Raw genomic sequence first — 11929 nt, 5'->3', positions numbered from 1 at the left:
GAGGAAAACCTACAATAACCTACAACACAAGGCAAAATCTACACTGGACTTGCTTACCAAGAACACAGTGATGTTCCTGAGTGGCCAAGTTACAGTTTTTAATTTGCTTGAAAAGACTTGAAAATTGATGTCTAGCCATGATCTCCAACACTTTGACAGAACTTTGAAAAGAGTAATGGTCAAATATTGCAATATTGCTGCCAAAGGTGTTTCATATAGGCGGTGAATACTTATCTAATCAAAGTATATTGGTGCTTTATTTTGAATGAATCTTTAAAAAATGTTCAAATTTTTCTTCCGCTTTGACAGTGTAATGTCAGAGTATACTTTCTATAGGCACTGTACATACGAGAGAGAGAGAGAGAGAGAGAGAAGGAGAGAGAAGGAGAGAGAGAGAGAGAGAGAGAGAGAGAGAGATAGAGACAGAGAGAGAAGAGAGAGAGAGAGAGAGAGAAGAGAGAGAGGAGAGAGACAGAGAGAGAGAGACGAGAGAGAGAGAGAGAGAGAGAGAGAGAGAGAGAGAGAGAGAGCATTCATGCACACATGCTTGTGCAAGTCTGTTTCAGGTGTGTCTCTGTGTCTGTCTCTGTACAATAACAACCATGTTGCAGGTTGCCAGGCAACTCCTTGGCATCCCGGGACAGTGTAAACCTAAAACACATGGCCTGGCTTCGAAGTCTCCTGGCGCTTCGCTGGGATGGCAGAGACTGTACAGTATGTGGGATGGGCACTGCCACAACTAGAACACTGTTCTGCTTGGCCACATGTACAGCAGTGGAGGCTGCTGAGGGGAGGACAGCTCATGATAATAGCTGGAATGGATTCATTCGGTTCCATTCATTACTATGAGCCGTCCTCCTCTCTGCAGCCTCCACTGATGTACTCTTGGTGTAATGTGGTCTCTGGTCTACTTTTCTGTGTTTTTCCATATGTCTATTGGCAGTTCAGCCATGGCTATGTTCCAATGTCCATACTAACATACCACCTAGAAAACATGCCCAATTTATTGCTCCATTCTAGGTAATAACTAGAATGGGGTGGCAGGTAGCCTAGTGGTTAGAGTGTTGGGCCAGTAACTGAAAGGTTGCTGGATCGAATCCCCGAGCTGACAAGGCAGTTAACGCACTGTTCCCCGGTAGGCTGTCATTGTAAATAAGAATTTGTTCTTAACTGACTTGCCTAGTTCAATAAAGGTTCAATTTAATAATAAAAAAATAAGCTAGTGTAGAAATGCGTAGTGTAAATGTTGGAAAAGAGCCTATTTCTCGATTGTTGAGATTGAGACGATGTCAGGGTGGCCCACAACAGGGCTGCCACTATGCTGCTAACACATAGATACACAGGGTGAGACTTTGACTCAAACAACTCAGTGGTGCTTAGAATTGTTTTCAAATTTCACTAAACTGCCCTCAACTGTTAGTCCCTTTATGGTCTCAAGGTTCAGTGTACATACAGTTGAAGTCGGAAGGTTGGGTTGGAGTCATTAAAACGTGTTTTTCAATCACTAATTTCTTGTTAACAAACTATAGTTTTGGCAAGTCGGTTAGGACGGTTAGGACATCTACTTTGTGCATGACACAAGTAATTTTCCAATAATTGTTTACGGACAGATTATTTCACTTATAATTCACTGTATCACAATTCCAGTGGGTCAGAAGTTTACATACACTAAGTTGACTGTGCCTTTAAACAGCTTGGAAAATTCCAGAAAATGATGTCATGGCTTTAGAAGCTTCTGCTAGGCTAATTGACATAATTTGAGTCAATTGGAGGTGTACCTGTGGATGTATTTCAAGGCCTACCTTCCAACTCAGTGCCTCTTTGCTTGATCGTGGGAAAATCAAAAGAAATCAGCCAAGACCTCAGATTTTTGTTTTTAGACCTTCACAAGTCTGGTTCATCCTGGGAGCAATTTCCAAACGACTGAAGGTACCACGTTCATCTGTACGAACAATAGTACACAAGTATAAACACCATGGGACCACATAGCACTCATACCGCTCAGGAAGGAGACACGTTCTGTCTCCTAGAGATGAACGACTTTTCGGTGCGAAAAGTGCAAATCAATCCCAGAACAACAGCAAAGGACCTTGTGAAGATGCTGGAGGAAACAGGTACAACAGTATCTATATCCACAGTAAAACGAGTCCTATGTTGACATAACCTGAAAGGTCGCTCAGCAAGGAAGAAGCCACTGCTCCAAATCCGCCATAAAAAAAAAGTCAGACTACGGTTTGCAACCGCACATGGTAAATAAAGATCGTACTTTTTTTGGTCTGAGGACACAAAAATAGAACTGTTTGGCCGTAATGACCATCGTTATGTTTGGGAGGAAAAGGGGGAGGCTTGCAAGCCGAATAACACCATCCCATCCGTGAATCACTGGGGTGGCAGCATCATGTTGTGGGGTGCTTTGCTGCAGGAGGACTGGTGCACTTCACAAAATGTATGGGCATCGAGGATGGAAAATGATGTGGATATATTCAAGCAACATTTCAAGACACCAGTCAGGAAGTTAAAGCTTGGTCGCAAATGGGTCTTCCAAATTGACAATGACCCTAAGCATACTTCCAAAGTTTTTTGCAAAATGGCTTAAGGACAACAAAGTCAAGGTATTGGAGTGGCTTTCATCACAAAGCCCTGAACTCAAGCTTATAGAACATTTGAGAGCAGAACTGAAAAAGTGTGTGCGAGCAAGGAGGCCTGCAAACCTGACTCAGTTACACCAGCTCTGTTAGGAGGAATGGGCCAAAATTCATCCAATTTATTGTGGAAGCTTGTGGGAAGGCTACCTGAAACGTTTGATCCAAGTTAAACTATTTAAAGGCAATGCTACCAAATACTAATTGAGTGTATGTAAACTTCTGACCCACTGGGAATGTGATGAAAGAAATAAAGGCTGAAATAAATCATTCTCTGCTATTATTCTGACATTTCACATTCATAAAATAAAGTGGTGATCCTAACTGACCTAAAAACAGGGATTTTTACTGGGATTAAAAAGTCAGGAATTCAGAAACTGAGTTTAAATGTATTTGGCTAAGGTGTATGTAAACTTCCGACTTCAACTGCAACTAGGCTAAGCTAAATTGTTGAGGGAATGAATTGAGGGAATGAAGCATAAAACAGGAGAAACACGAGATCAGATTGCATTGATACATTACAACTTTTAACAAATAAATTAATCCAAGGTGTTTCTAGCATTGCTGGCCCCAGAAATGACATTATTCATATTTCACACACAAAAATGACGACTTACCCTACCGAACTCGTCTCGAACACTGTCTGGCAACTTCAAGCTTCAACCCTTTGAAAATATGGCAGGTTCAACCCTTAGTATTTCACAGTTGCATGATAGACAAAAATGCCATGCATTTTACACTGCAAACAGTCAAATTACATGGTTTTGTAATTTAATTCAACATTGCTGGCTACAAACACCAATAACACAATTTATTGTATATCATATTACTTATAACAACATTAAATTGTGACTGCCTCCCTGTATTGATTCATTAATATTACGAAGCATTGTTTGAATCATTACTCATAACAGGGCCTGATTACAAACATGACTCACACTGTAGGCCCATCTATTGGCCCTTTCCCAAAGAGAAACCAGGAAATCTATTTCAACTCTTCCTTTCCGATAAACTCTCTGTCTATGTTGTTTTGCTCATGTATTTATCTCTCATGAACCATTTCATCCATGTTTACATTCCCACCCACAATGATTGGGTGCTTTCCATCTTATCTCTATTGTAGACATGCATGCATGCACACAAGCACACACACAATTTTGTGATTCTTTTTATACCATGCCATCCTTTGGCATAGATATATGAATACTTACTTTGTAAATACTTATGTCAAAATAATACTATTCGAAAAAAATCGACCTATTTTCCTTTAAATCACGTGTCAAACTCTTCCACGGAGGGCTGAGTGTCTGCAGGTTTTCGCCCTTGTACTTCTGATTAAAGAACTAACACAGTCACTGATTAGTAAGTGAAACTCCCTCACCTGGTTGTCTAGGTCTTAATTGGAACGAAAACCAAAATCACACACACATGCACACACACACATTTTATGTACAGTGCCAAATGAGAGAGTTTATGACATAAACAGGATGGTATGGATATTGGATACATGGATGATGTTCCTCCAAGTAGGCCTATAGATCTAATTTACATGTAATTCAGTATAGAATCAATAAAACACGTATCGTTCTGTAAGTATACAGTGGGGCAAAAAGGTATTTAGGCAGCCACCGATTGTGCAAGTTCTCCCACTTAAAAAGATGAGAGAGGCCTGTCATTTTCATCATAGGTACACTTCAACTATGACAGACAAAATGAGAAAAAAACCAGAAAACTACATTGTAGGATTTTTATGAATTTATTTGCAAATTATGGTGGAAAATAAGTATTTGGTCACCTACAAATAAGCAAGATTTCTGGCTCTCACAGACCTGTAACAACTTCTTTAAGAGGCTCCTCTGTCCTCCACTCATTACCTGTATTAATGGCACCTGTTTGGACTTGTTATCAGTATAAAAGACACCTGTCCACAACCTCAAACAGTCACACTCCAAACTCCACTATGGCCAACACCAAAGAGCTGTCAAAGGACACCAGAAACAAAATTGTAGACCTGCACCAGGCTGGGAAGACTGAATCTGCAATAGGTAAGCAGCTTGGTTTGAAGAAATCAACTGTGGGAGCAATTATTAGGAAATGGAAGACATACAAGACCACTGATAATCTCCCTCTATCTGGGGCTCCACGCAAGATCTCACCCCGTGGGGTCAAAATGATCACAAGAACGGTGAGCAAAAATCCCAGAACCACACGGGGGGACCTAGTGAATGACCTGCAGAGAGCTGGGACCAAAGTAACAAAGCCTACCATCAGTAACACACTACGCCGCCAGAGACTCAAATCCTGCAGTGCCAGACATGTCCCCCTGCTTAAGCCAGTACATGTCCAGGCCTGTCTGGAGTTTGCTGGAGAGCATTTGGATGATCCAGAAGAAGATTGGGAGAATGTTATATGGTCAGATGAAACCAAAATATAACTTTTTGGTAAAAACTCAACTCATCGTGTTTGGAGGACAAAGAATGCTGAGTTGCATCCAGAGAACACCATACCTACTGTGAAGCATGGGGGTGGAAACATCATGCTTTGGGGCTGTTTTTCTGCAAAGGGACCAGGACGACTGATCCGTGTAAAGGAAAGAATGAATGGGGCCATGTATCGTGAGATTTTGAGTGAAAACCTCCTTCCATCAGCAAGGGCATTGAAGATGAAACGTGGCTGGGTCTTTCAGCATGACAATGATCCCAAACACACTGCCCGGGCAACGAAGGAGTGGCTTCGTAAGAAGCATTTCAAGGTCCTGGAGTGGCCTAGCCAGTCTCCAGATCTCAACCCCATAGAAAATCTTTGGAGGGAGTTGAAAGTCCGTGTTGCCCAGCAACAGCCCCAAAACATCACTGCTCTAGAGGAGATCTGCATGGAGGAATGTGCCAAAATACCAGCAACAGTGTGTGAAAACCTTGTGAAGACTTACAGAAAATAAAGGGTATATAACAAAGTACTGAGATAAACTTTTGTTATTTTCCACCATAATTTGCAAATAAATTCATTAAAAATCCTACAATGTGATTTTCTGGATTTTTTTCCTAATTTTGTCTGTCATAGTTGAAGTGTACCTATGATGAAAATTACAAGCCTCTCTCATATTTTTAAGTGGGAGAGTTTGCACAATTGGTGGCTGACTAAATACTTTTTTGCCCCACTGTAAAACATAAATGAAGATGCACAATTTATCTGCTGATGTTGAATCCAAGTATTAGCCTATATAATATGGAAAGCAATAAGCTCAAAACAAGTCAGCTCTGTATATAAAACATGAATATGTTTAAGATCTGTTGTCTTTGAAAACCAGTATTCATTTTAGTCAGTTTCCTACAGTTAGGGACAGCCAGCCATTCTGGGACAGATATATATATTAATTCTAACTGAAACACTGACTACATCTGAAATGGCAGCCTTTTCGCCATGTCGTGCACTACTTTTGACTAGCACCCTGTGGGAGCCTTATGGGCCCTGGTCAAAAGAAGTGCACAACATAGGGAATAGGTTGCCATTTGAGGGGCATGCACTGTCTGAATGTACCCTCAGTAACCGAGTGGAATGAAGGTTTCTGAAGAACAATAAATCCTAAATTGAAACTCATGAATCACATTGGGATTTCCACACAGTAAACTTGTGAGCGCTTCGTCTAAAGCCCCCTCCATAAAAAAACAAACATTTAGTGTTTTTCATTAGGTCAGACAAATCAATGTCCCAGTACGGCACTGCTTATTCCCGCTCCACCAGATGCCCCCTATTCCAGAGGCATTGTTCAAATCTGGAAGGAGAAAACAAGCTAATGTGCTGCCAGCATAGTTAATGCGTTGGCCTAGTTTCTGATTTTACTGGAATAAGTGGTGTAGTTTGTAATGAGCTAATATTCCCTGTTAGTGTTCCATACCATTAGCATTCCCCTTCATGAGATGTTCATACAATAGAGTTATGGGGGAGGCTATTGTGTTGAGCAAGGCCAGCTTACATAGCTTCTCACATACGTAGCTTCTCACATAAAGTACAGTTCAGGGTTGGGGGTCAATTCCATTTCGATTCAATCAATTCAGGAGGTAAATTGAAAGTCCAATGAATTTTTGTTTACTTTATGGATTGACTGAATTGAAATGGAATTGACCCCAACACTGAACTGCATCATAATGGAGAAGCTATTGACCAATGGCATTGGGAAATGATAGGCCTATGTGATTCCCTGCACTCCTGCACACATCCTGAACTAAGAAAGGCTGTGTGAAGTATCTGGACTGAACAAGTCTGTTACTATATACTAAATTAGGAGTATTCAACTCTTACCCTACGAGGTCCGGAGCCTGCTGGTTTTCTGTTGTTACCCTACGAGGTCCGGAGCCTGCTGGTTTTCTGTTCTACCTGGTTTTCTGTTCCGGAGCCTGCTGGTTTTCTGTTCTACCTGGTTTTCTGTTCCGGAGCCTGCTGGTTTTCTGTTCTACCTGGTTTTCTGTTCCGGAGCCTGCTGGTTTTCTGTTCTACCTGGTTTTCTGTTCCGGAGCCTGCTGGTTTTCTGTTCTACCTGGTTTTCTGTTCCGGAGCCTGCTGGTTTTCTGTTCTACCTGGTTTTCTGTTCCGGAGCCTGCTGGTTTTCTGTTCTACCTGGTTTTCTGTTCCGGAGCCTGCTGGTTTTCTGTTCTACCTGGTTTTCTGTTCCGGAGCCTGCTGATTTTCTGTTCTCCCTGGTTTTCTGTTCCGGAGCCTGCTGGTTTTCTGTTCTACCTGGTTTTCTGTTCCGGAGCCTGCTGGTTTTCTGTTCTACCTGGTTTTCTGTTCCGGAGCCTGCTGGTTTTCTGTTCTACCTGATCATTAATTGCACACACCTGGTGTCCCAGGTCTAAATCTGTCTCTGATTAGATGGGAACAATGAAAGAAATGCAGTGGAACTGGCTTTGAGTTGAGTTTGAGGGAACTAGATGCAGACTGACAGTTAGTTGCTTAGTAGCGTAGAAGGGACGACAGGACTGGGTGGTTCTCTGCAGCTGCATCCTCCATGATCAGCCCAGAACTCTGTGTGGGCTGGGGGGCTATTTACCGTCACACAGTCCCAGAAAATGAAAGATAGAAGAATGATTCATTGCAAGAGAAAATAAAAAATAAGCATGTTAGACTGTTGCATAAAGTAAAAACTATTCTTCTGGCACAACGCTGTTTGTTTTCCTGCTAGGGTAAAGGTTGAAGTTTGTCTGTCGATATGCTCCTTTTGTTACCATATATGTGTCTGGTCACGGCCTACTAGACCAGATGGAGACAACTGGATATTTTAGACAAAAATAAACAGAGAGAGAGAGAGAGAGAGAGAGAGAGAGATCAGCCATATTTATCTCATGACTGACGAGACACTGTTAGAGTCTCTTACGTGTTTTATCTCATGTTCTAGAACAGTCCGATTGTTTTTGACAACAGTCACCAACCTGGCTGGGGTCTGGAAAATCTGACTGCATAAATGACCATTGGCCCATGGAATTGATTTAATCAGCGTTATACCAATATAAAATACACTCGCTATCCCTCATCCCCAGTCCCAAACACTCCTCACATCATCCAACCTTCGCATCCAAGAGCAAAGAGGAAAAATCAAGGTCCCTTTGGTCAATTTACCAGGAGAGGAAATTAGATTTAGCAAGGGTCACTCAAACGTCAACGGACGGTGCCTTGGACTATAATTCCTTAAGCATTAGGGCCACTTTTAATTTACTGAACACACAATATTTTTCTGGCTCAAGCTATCATAGCAGAGAGGAGAGGGAGAGAGAGAGGGAGGGAGAGAGAGAGAGAGAGAGAGAGAGAGAGAGAGAGAGAGAGAGAGAGAGAGAGAGAGAGAGAGAGAGAGAGAGAGAGAGAGAGAGAGAGAGAGAGAGAGAGAGAGAGAGAGAGAGAGAGAGAGAGAGAGAGAGAGAGAGAGAGAGAGAGAGAGAGAGAGAGAGAGAGAGATAAACTTGGGCTGAGGTAGAGAGAGAGAGAGGGAGAGAGAGAGAGAGAGAGAGGGAGAGGGAGAGAGCCTTTAGACATAGATCAGATGATCACTACACCACAGCTGCATAATGAATGATGCCAATACGAACCTGCCTGTCTCCTTTGAACTCGACCCGCAGTCTGAGTGCTCTGGCACTCTCTGCTTTACAAGGCCAATGAAGTGAAATATGGGGTGTACAAAATCAGAATAATGCGCCCACCAAACTCTGGAGCATGTAAACCAATCTGCCTCTCATGTTTCTCAAATATATTTAGCTTGTATGGGAATTAGGTAGCTATGCGGCTAACGTTCGTATGTATTCTTGTCTAGCTGTTTATTAAAAATCTGTTATTGGAATTAAGCTTGTTGGGTTTTCAATAACACCGGTTGGATTTCACCATCGAGTTCCAATTATGAGATGAACCTGGTCCATTTTTAGACCACGGTCCGCGGTCATGGTCATGGATACACAATTTCAGGAGATCTACTAACATGAGTTCTAACCATTACCAGTTCATTAAAAATAATAATGATACTCAGAAAATAATCCAACATTACATCATTTTAGAACCATAAAAGCGAAAAGTGGGTTTATTCATTGCGGTCCCCAGATGTGAAAAACGGGATATGATCATTCAGCATCTCTATCCAGCCCTTGTTTTGGTTTTCACCACGTGGAAACATACAACTAAACACATATCTAAAACACAACCAGACAGCAACAATAAAACCCTCATCTTCTTGTCTCTCGTTGTCAACCTCTGTCTGTAGAACGGGGCCATACACACACACACACACACACACACACACACACAGACAGACAGACAGACAGATGACAGACAGATTCAGACAGACAGACAGACAGACAGACAGACAGACAGACAGACAGACAGACAGACAGACAGACAGACAGACAGACAGACAGACAGACATTAGACAGACAGACAGACAGACAGACAGACAGACAGACAGACAGACGACAGACAGACAGTACAGGACAGACAGACAGACGAACAGACAGACAGACAGACAGACAGATGGTGACAGACAGACAGACAGACAGACAGACAGACAGACAGACAGACAGACAGACAGACAGACAGACGACAGACAACAGACAACCTTCGCACCATAGACTGCAAACCCAAAGTGAGATGCTGTAGAAATGTGAAAGTTATTTAATGCATTAGGTCAACCTTCCTCCCATTTGGAAAAGGCAGGCTCATAAATCACACTTTCCCCCCTGTCCTCGCGGTTCGCTGTAGAGGAGTTATTAGTCCGTGGTGGCCATCACGGTCATTAGTTCATGTCCTCGGCACGAGCAGCATAGTTTCACAACCGTTGAGACCAACTGTCCTGAGGCTGGGTCTGGTGTTGAGGCCCCCCAGAGGGTTAGGATCAGGTCCACTGCACTAACTGAATAATCATGCATAAAAAAATGTGGGGGGAGAAAGAGGGGAAGAGAGAGAATGCGATAGAGAGCGAGAGAGTGAGAGTGTTTAGACTCTTAGAGTGGTCACAAAGTATGGAGATATTGGCAACAGTGTGTCTGTTGGCCTGTTTGTTTTGCTGTCTAGTAGATGTCCAAATCCTTCTCCGGAGTCCCAATGGTTCATCATTTAGCCCGGAGGAAACTCAGATACCAGATATAATCTCCAGGGGCTCTCTTGCAAAATACATTTGATTTCTTAGGAATTAAACTGCACTCTGTTCTTTCAGAGCCTGACAGTTAAGAGTGGTCAATGACAAGCCCATAGAAATATAATTGGTTCTACTAGATTGATGTAAAGTCCCTCCGATCAAGGCAATTTGGCTGGTACTGGTACACTTATGGGCACACTCAATATGGCTAACATGGTGTTGTAGATGCATCATTACTATGGTCATTCTACGTCTATGCACAGCCCCACGTCCCGAGAGAGAGGGGGCAGAGAGAGAGAGAGGTGGGGGCAGGGAGACAGAAGGGAGAGAGACAGATAGAGGGATGCAGAGGAAGCAGCCACTATACTGTGTTCAATTAAATTGTGACATATTTGATATTTACTAAACCCACATGAATTCCTCTGTCTTGCAGGTTCACCTATAACACTTTATGGCAGGCACATGGAAAGGCTGCTATGAGGGCTGAGTTACAGTAACTGAACTGGAGAATGATGAGCGAGAAAAGAAGAGAAAATCCCATGTTTACATTGTCACCTACTCGTTTCCTCCCTGCATCCACTTCCTGCTTGGCTTCAAATTGATCCCTTCCTCATCCCCAACGGCCATTAAGCACCTTTGTAAATTACACCTTTCCAAACGAACGCATCTACCAGCAGCCCTGACATAAGAACGTAAACAAAATGTATTATTAACGCTCAATTACTGTCTCTGAGCCTCCAGTGGTTTGGGCTATAAGTGATCTCCTGTAGACAGCAGTAAATGATCTGTAGAGCGAATGATCCCCTCGAGTTATGGGGTCCTGAGAAGTGGTAGTGGCGTTCCACGTGACAGACTTTCCTATAGAGGCCTAGAAACCTTTCTATACCGAAGACCAACAAGGTTATATAACAGAGAAGCGGAGAGAACACCGATGAACAAATGATTCTTAAAGAACACGAGTCATCTCTAATTCAGGGGCCAAACTTTGCTTGGGTTCCTCCTCGGCCAAGTCCCCGAACAAGAGTAGGAGTCAGCAGACGTTTACTGAACGTTAGACATGTCAATATAAACAACCCGGGAGCACAAGCGTTTATCAACTTCTCGCCGAGAACTCAAAGATAACCACATTTTCTGGACCGTTGTTTGGAATTTGGCTTCGGTTTTTTATTGCGCCGCAAAGACGAGGAGGATATGTGTTTATGTGTGACGCAATGAAGAGTCACTGAGTTGAAGGGCTGGATTCAATCAATAGTGCCGAGGATCAGCGTTGTAGCATGAGTGAAATGTAAAGGCAATGTTTCCACGTTCGCGGAGACTGCAATCCCAGTAAGCACTGCATATGTCTGCTCAACCCCGCTACCACGCTGATCTTCAGCGCCCGAATACATGGAGTGTTACTTCCTGCCGTTTGACTTTTGTCACATATTTGAAGAGTGTGTGTGAGTAAGTGTGTGTGTGTCCTCAGATGCACTGCGGCAGATAAGGGAGCCGAGAGTTGACCCTGCTCTGTTGCTGAGTGATGCAGGGAAGTCACCAGGGTTTACACAATGGTTAGACACACACACACACACACACACACACACGCATGCACGCACACGCACACGCCACGCGCACACGCAAACACACATGCGCGCAAACACACACACACACGCACACGCACACGCACACGCACACGCAA

This window comes from Oncorhynchus keta, chromosome 10 (genome assembly GCF_023373465.1).
Source record: "Oncorhynchus keta strain PuntledgeMale-10-30-2019 chromosome 10, Oket_V2, whole genome shotgun sequence".
Taxonomy (NCBI): Eukaryota; Metazoa; Chordata; class Actinopteri; order Salmoniformes; family Salmonidae; genus Oncorhynchus; species Oncorhynchus keta.
Note: the sequence above shows the minus strand (reverse complement) of the source record.